Source organism: Elephantulus edwardii, unplaced genomic scaffold (assembly GCF_000299155.1).
Source record: "Elephantulus edwardii isolate Elephantulus edwardi_28Jun2011 unplaced genomic scaffold, EleEdw1.0 scaffold00098, whole genome shotgun sequence".
In the NCBI taxonomy this organism is placed as follows: domain Eukaryota; kingdom Metazoa; phylum Chordata; class Mammalia; order Macroscelidea; family Macroscelididae; genus Elephantulus; species Elephantulus edwardii.
The window spans coordinates 6,662,685-6,671,051 of record NW_006399848.1 but is presented as its reverse complement, the minus strand read 5'-3'; the positions used below and the strand labels follow the sequence as shown (position 1 = coordinate 6,671,051).

At 44.1% G+C, this 8,367-nt stretch overlaps 1 pseudogene; it reads left to right on the top strand.

Annotated features, from left to right (window-relative positions):
- LOC102844504 overlaps positions 1 to 221 on the top strand; it is an 835-nt pseudogene extending 614 nt beyond the window's left edge.
- Positions 222 to 8,367: the final 8,146 nt, after the last annotated feature.

Sequence of the window (8,367 nt, the reverse complement as noted above, 5' to 3'; positions counted from 1 at the left end):
CCTTCTCTCTCTCTCACACACACACAGCACCCCTTTCACACACACACACACACACACACACACACGGCCCCCCTTCACACAGCCCGGTGCTGGCCCGCAAGCCCATCTCCTTCTCTGACTTGCAGCAGGTCTCCAGCATAGCTGCTTATGCCGACAGTGCACTTTCTCAGATCCGCTTAGACGCTAAAGAGGAGCTGCTTGTACAGTTTGGGATCCCTTGAAGAAAAGGGTCCTTGGACAGCTCGCTCGTCTCTCTTCACGTCATCTCCAGGCCCTCCCTCCGCCCCCCTCCTGGTACAGTACCCTAATCTGCTACTAGTCACAGAGAAGAATGTGTAGGTGAAAGAAGAGAGGGAGGCTGGAGACCTGAACAAGTGAGGATGGAGCAAGGGAGGGTAGAACTTCTTGAACCTGACCTTCAAAACCTTGGCCAGGCAGGGGTGAGGTGGGAGCCAGGAAAACAGGGACCTGTAAGGCCCTTCACAGTCACTGGGAAGGTGGAAGTAACCACTGTGGAGGTGGGTGTACACCAAGGAGCCTCCAAAGGCCCATTCTCATACCTTCTCTGGGCCTCGGATTCACTCCTGTCCCTTGTCCCTGACGTGGTGCTCATATGCACCTAAGTTTGTCACCACGGTCTGGACATGCTTGAATTTGAATGACTTGAATTTGTATTTCTAGCAAAAAAAGAAGATGGACTATATGAAGAAGAATGTGGCATCAGAATTCAAAGGAAACTCATCAACAACCTGCATTATGCAGATGACACAATCTTGCTTGCAGAAATTTAGCAAGATATGAAACAATTATTAAAGAAGATCAAAGACTATAGCCTTCAATATGGATTATATCTCAACACCATGAAAAGAAAACTCTTCACTACTGGACCAACAGGCAACAATCATGACAGACAGAAAAGATTGAAGTTAACAAGGACTTCATTTTACTTAGATCCACAATCAACACCCAAGGTTCACAGCAGTCAAGAAATCAAAAGACACATTTCCACTGGGGAAAATTTGCTATCAAGGACCTCTTCAGAGTACTAAAGAGCAATGACGTCCATTTAAAGACTAAGTCTGATTCAAGCCATGGTCTTTTCAATTACTTGATCTGCATCTAACAGTTCAATAAGGATGATTGAAGAATCATCAATGCCTTTGAGTATGTGCTGGAGAAGAATATGAATATCCCATGGACCTCCAAAAGAACAAACAAGTCTGTCTTGCAAGAAGTGCAACCAGGATGCTTCTCAGATACAAGGATGGTGAAATTTCATCTCACATACTAAGGACTGCCCGGAGGGGTTAGTCCTTGGAAAAGGACATCATGCAGGGAAAGGTGGAGGGTCAAAGAAAAGAGGAGTTTCAGTAAACTGGATTGGAAGTGACTGTAACAATGGGCCTGAGCATGGCAAAGAACGTGAGACTGGCACAAAATAGGGCAAAACGTGGGATCTGATGTTTAGTAAGAGTCACTAGGAGGTGGTGTCAACTCACTGGTTCAGAGTAGCAAGAAGGAGGAATGGTTTTAGTGAATACTTCTAGTGACTACTTCAGTGAAGTGTTAAGATTTGAGCTGCATACTGATCAATCACCCAGAGAAAGACTGAAAATTTGTAGTTTCTAGAACAAAGTACAATCCTTAAATCCAATGACCAAAACAAGATGTCTAGAGAACCAAGAATTGGAACAAGTTTTGGGAAAAGACTGTTTTAAGTGGTTTCAAATGTCAGGAATAAGAGACTTCCGATTACAAGAATTCTGGAATATCGTCATTAAATCATAAACATGGTAGGAGTAGCAGTATAATCATACGGGAAAAGCTGAAAAGCAATGACAACTCATTCTGCTCATTCATTAAGCAAATATTTAATAAGTCACTGATGTTGTCAGCTGTTGGAATCAGCTCCATCAAGTGCTACAGGGTAGAAATCCTCCACAGGGTTTTCCTGGCTGTGATCCTTATGAAAGCAGTTGGCCTCGCTGCCCTTCTGTGGTGTTCCTGAGGGAGTTCAAACAGCCAACCACCAGGTTAGTACGCATCTGCAAACCATTTGTACCACTTTTAACTGACGTTATGCTAGGCCATATTATTAATAGTCTTCTTCATCAACTAACTTTAAAGATAGAGTAGCAGCATTTAACACATTTTAACAAATTGGGGGGGGGGGAAACAACACCCAACTAACAAAACCAAAACTCCCAAAATAATAATGCACCTTTTATATCACTGTGCTTATAACTCAGAGTCTATCTCTCCCACTAAACTCTGAGTCTCTTGAGAGAAGGTATTATGTGACCAGCTCTCCAAGTCAGTCTTCGGTATAAAATTGTTGTTTATGTTAGGTGCCACTGAGTGGATTATGACTCTCATCAGACTGAACAACATATCTGTATTTTATCCTATCTTGTGCCATCCTCATCATCTCATGTACTTAAACCCAATGCTACAGTCACTGTGTCAATCCATTTTGTTCAGGGTCTTCCTTTCTTTTTCTGATCCTCTACCTTTTCCAGTACGATGTCTTTTTCTAAGAACCAACACTTCTTGACAACAGTATGTGAGACGTTTCACTACCCTAAGAAAGGAGTTTAATAGTTCCTGAATTACTTTTCATTTCTAAGTCTTTCAGCCTTAATCCACACATATACATTTATACAACTGAAATAATACCCATCCATCCCTCACTGCAGGACATCTAAAGAAGTCTAAAACTGGAGCCTGACTTAGCAGGAGTTTGGAATCCATCCACATAGGATTTTTAAAAGCTGCCTTTCCAAATGGCTCAACTCATACCCACTGCCATCAAGTCAGAGGGGATCCACAGCTGGCCCTCTAGTGGGTTTTCAGAAACTGTAAACTGCATGAGAAGAGAATACTTATGGGGCTGCTGGGAGATTTTAACTGGCTGCCTTTAGGTCAACTGTGAAACTCCCTACAAAATACACCTGCAGAGCTCCCTTTCCAAATGGTTTGGTGTCAAAAGTGACTCCAAGTGGACCTCTAGCAGGTTATCAGAGGTTGTAAGTCCCATCTATCTCTTATGGAGCAACAGGTGGTTTCAAACCACTTGCCTTTGGGTTGGCAGTGCAACTCCTTATTACTACCTCCCCTGCTGAGTTGGGCCACACATCTCAAGGACTTTGCAGTCTGGCCTGTGCAGGGTATCTAATCTGGTTCTAAAAGATTTCTATCATTATAGATGAGTCTTGAGATGCAAGCTCATCTAAATATTTACAACAGACTTCAAGAAGCAAGAAGTGACTAAAGAAGAATAACTCAATTCTCAATGCATTGCTGGTGAGTCAGAATGCACTATAGTGGATGCTTCATCAGGCTTTCAGAAGTTGTAAATCACATGGGAGAAGACTGCCCATCTTTCTCCCTCAGAGCAGCCAGTGGAATAGTTGCCTTTGTATTGGCAGCACAATTCCTAACCCAAAAGGCCATCAGAGCTCACTGAGAAAGAACAGGTTACCAGAAAAACTGATCTTGTCTGCTGTCCTGGGACCATCCTGTAATAAACTGAATGGCATATACCTTTAACCAATCATGTACTCCTACTTACGTGCTTATGTGTTGTGAACTTGTTGTTAGGTATTATTTAACTATGCCAATACTATAAGGTGCTCAGAACAACAACACTATAAATCTGAGCCTTGCTCTATCCTGCATCTCTGCCATGTTCAAGTTTATTGTTACAATAACTATGTCAATCTATCTGAGGATCTTCCTCTCTTTATCTGACCCTTCACCTTTACCATCATGATGCCTTTTTCCAAGAACTCGATGCTTCTGACAACATGCTGAAAGAATGTGAGATAATGTTTCACCATCCTTGCCTCTAAGGAGCATCTTAGAGACAGATTTCTTCCAAGATAGATTTGTTTACTCTTCTGGCAGTCTATGATATATTCATTACTCTTCACCAACACCACAATTAAAAGGCATCAATTCTTTAATCATCCTTATTCAAAGTTCAACTTTCAGATACACCTGAAAATACCAAGGCTTCGATCAGGCACACCTTAGTTTTCAAACAGATATCCTTGTTCTTTAGCACTTTGGAGAGGTCCTTGAGAGCAGACTGACCCAATGTGACATGTCTTTTGATTGCATCACAGCTATTAGCGTGGGTGTTGATTGTGGATGCAAGTAAAATTAAGTCACTGACTACCTCTAACTTTTCTCCATCTATCATGATACTGCCTCTTGGTTCTGTGGTCTACAGTTGCCAAATTCTCACTTCTAGATACCTCATGTATAACATCTCTGATAAAATTTCATACAGATTTTGCAGTCTGTCTCTGTCCCTCAAAAAACTTCATTAACTTTTATTTAAGCAGACTATGATGTTGCTCTATGATTTCACTCATTGACATAGTTAAGTTCTGTAAACCAAAGCGTCAAGCAAGTGACATTACCTGTGTGGGGCTACACTTTGTCTTTGGTGCCAATGTCATCCCTCCCCAACCTTATTTGCTCACCACCTTCTGAACACCCTCAATGTATCTTGGGACACACATAATGCACCAGGTCCCTCTTTCCTATCATGCTTCCTTCCTTCAGACCCAGTGGAATCTGAGGGGACTGGGGGGGGGGGGGGGGTTAGACATCTTGTATCTCCAACCACGTTCCCTGAAGAGAGAACCCTGCCAGTTATCCTTCATCTGCTCCATTTCAGCAGCTCTGTTGGAGCCTCTTACCTCTCCACACTTCCCATCTCCCACACCTCAATGACCTCCCCAGCCTTTGCCAGTATTCCTCTGCCCACCTACATCATTCCATCAGTGACTGGCTAGACCAAGCCATTTCAGATGAACAAGAGGAGGCATCCCACAGCCAGTCAGCTGCCATCTGTTGGAAGGCCCTATTATCATCGCAAGAGTCTCCCATACATCAGTTGGGGTGGCCTGTGGAGGGTACTGGGGTCCAGATGCAGCCTGAATAATTAGAGGTGGTTGTTGTTGTTGTTGTTAAGTGCCGTCGAGTCGCAGGCAACTCATAGCGACCCTATGAAGGAGAGTCCTCGACGCTTGGGTGCCTTTCATCCTCTCTCCAGATTCATAGGGTTCCCGGAGGCAAGCTATTACGGAAGTGGATGCCACTCCTCCTTCCACGCTTGTTTAGTCGGGGAGCTCCACCCCACTCTCAGTCCACATTGGGTAGCCAACCATTAACACATCTGACACATCCGTGTCACAGTGTTCAGCCTCACAGCAACCACAAGTGACCACGAGATGGCAACTTGTACACCAGGGCTATAAGACCTAGAGGAATGTCTGAACAAAAACAATGAAAAGACTGGCCCGAGGGCCGCAGGCTGCCTTCAACCCAAGGCCAAGAGTGGCTTCCCTGGCTCCTGGAGGCAGAGTCGCCTTTCTCCAGAGACCACCACAACACAACACAACTCCCACATACACAGCATCATGGCAGTGATTCTCTGGCCAGAGCATGATGCTGTGTACGTGGGAGTTGTGTTGTGGTAGTATTTAATAATTTTTCCTAAGTTGTTGCAAGTATCAGATGACTATGTCAGTCAGTATATTGCTGCTGTTCGTCGCCATCAAGTCAAAACTGACTCACTGCTGACCCTCGAGCAGATTTTCAGAGGCTGTAAATCACGTAAGATATTTTCCTCTTTCTCTTGAGGAGCAGCTAGTGGATTTCAACCATTTGGTTTGGGTTGTCAGCGCAACTCTTTAGCCAGAAGGCCACCAGTGCTCTCTTAGATGCTACAATCATTCTATTTTCCAAGTTTCTATCCGTCCTCACCCTCTTAATGGCTGTACATTATTCCACTGCATTTATACATGACCTTGAAAACAATTCTCCTAATGTTATCTTTGAACGTGGCTTCCAGTGTTTTTATACTTGTGAGGCTGAAAACAAACCTTGTCTTTAAAGTGTCACAGATTCATTTCTCAGACAACACTGCACAGTAAAAGTTGAAAAAGATTTTTACTTCAAGACATAAATTTGAAAGGCAAAAAAAAATTTTTTTAAAAGAATGTACATACAAAGCAACTAGAATTCTATCTTTCAATTATACACTCTCAACAAAACCACTGCAGTCAAACTGGAACTGACTAACAGCTGATCCTGCAGCACATTTTTGAGAGGGTACAAATTGCCCAATTTTCTCCCACAGAGGGTGGATAGATTTGAACCATCAGACAAGCAAACCTTTGGATTAGCAGGGCTCTATGGACTACACTAAAAATTCCAGAATTACATATAGCAAGCAAGTCAAAGAAGTCCTCAGGGAGCTCTGATGGCCTAGTGGCAAAGAAGCTGCACTGCAATCTCAAAGGTGCATGGTTTGAATCCACCAGATGCTGTGTTGGAAAAGGAGGAGCAATCTCCTCCTGTGCCAGTCTGATACAATTTGACGGTACATAAGAAGAAAAGGGGGCAATAATAATAAGAAAAATTAAAAACAAACAAAAATCCAAAACCCAAAGAAGTCCTCTAATAATTTTGTGCTGTTTGTGCCCAAAGTAAATGATGTGCTTATAGGGCTGGTTCACATATACATAAATATGATACTTCTGTGGGCAGACAGTAAAATTTGAGGTAACAGACAAATTAGGGTTGATAAACCTAAACAGAAGCTTAATGCTTTTTGGAAGGAGGTACACAATCAAGCCCTTTCAAATGTAAGCAACACTAGGTTTCTGAAGATGACCTGATTCTTCTTTCCCTCCATTTACAGATTCTAAAATAATAACCTTCTTAGATATGTACAAGTACAGAAGCCTTAACCTTAGACAGACTGAATTTATGAGAAAGTAACTATATTTCAGTAACATTAAACCAGCTCACATTATCTATTCATTAATAATTTGTGTTGCTCATCTTATTAGTGCATTTCTGCAGTACTGGTTCCTTATTGATTACCAAAATCATCCTTCCTTATTTATTTGAGAGAGACAAAGAAGAAAAACAAAACTCAGCCAATTATAATTTCATTGTGGCTTACTCTAACTGTTAACAACTACCTATAACAAAGACAGCTGAGATCTAATCTATAAAAGGTGAATTCGTTGCAGGGAGATCTTTGAGGTCAAAAGATACGCTCAAATATGTAATTCTTAAATGAAAATGTGATACCATTTTTGTCTTTGTCTGTTAATATTTCATCTATGTCAATTTTGTTCATGAAGCCCAATGAGTGACATGGCTATAATTTTATATTCACAATAGGCTTTGTCATACATACAATAGGATCTCACCTGAGATTACACACACACACACACACACACACCGAGGGAGGAAAGATGAAATATTTAAAAAATAGGTTAAGTATTTAAAGCAAGAATTCTATACGTGCTGCTTCGAATACAGAACCTTTGTCCATTCTCTCCACCAAGGCCCAGAAGTTCCATTCACAGATGGCATTAACATTCCACACACTACAAAAGCGCATGCCATGACAAAGACCTCCAAACACAAACATACAAAGCACGCTGCTTCTAAAAACGCCCCTCAAGTGAAGTTCACAGCTGGCACTTGTGGCACACTCAAGCCACTGCAGTGGCAGCTGTCACCGGCCAATCACACACACCCAAGAGTGCCAGCGTGCCACCTAAAGAGCCAAGCTGAAGAGCAGTACAAATCCCCAACCGAAGAAAGAAAAGCACAAATCCCTACTCAGGGAAAAAGCACCCCACAATGCCTCCACCACGCTGTCAACCCCCTAAAAGGGTGAGAACTTGGGAGGTTCGGAAACAATAAATCCCACCCAATAGCAATATCGTACATGACGGGTTTCATTTCGGTATTTCTGAGAAAGAGCCACATGATCCGATCATTACGGAAGTATTATCTGCTAAGCAGTAAGACAGGACTTTTTTTACGACTGGAGCAAGGGGAGTAGAGTAGGTAGCTGGGAGCAAGGACCCGCCACCACGTTCTCCCAGGCAGCCAGTGCACCGGGACTGCTGCGATCTCGGCTTCCCGGGCCCCTCCCGCCCCTTCCCAGCCGCCGCCTCCCGCCGCGGTCCGGCGGCACCCGGCTTACCTTGGCTTTGCCGGCCTCCAGCTTCTTCTGTCTCTCCTCGACCTCCATGGCGTCTGCGGAGAAGCGAAGGCAGGGAGAAAGGGGAGAATGGAAAGGTCGCTTCAGAGGGAGGTGGGGCGGCCAGCGCTCCGCGCTCCAAGGAGGAGTCGGGACCGGGCGCGGCGCTCCCCTGCGCTGAGTGCGCCAACTCTCCGCGCTCACTGGCTGATCGTTCTAGATCGCACAGGCAACGCCGCCGCCGTCACAGCCGCCGCCATCTTCGTCTCCACGTAAACACACGGCCGGGGGAGGGGGCACGTCGGCCCGCGCAGCCGCTGCGGCCCCGCTGCGCCAGGCAGGTG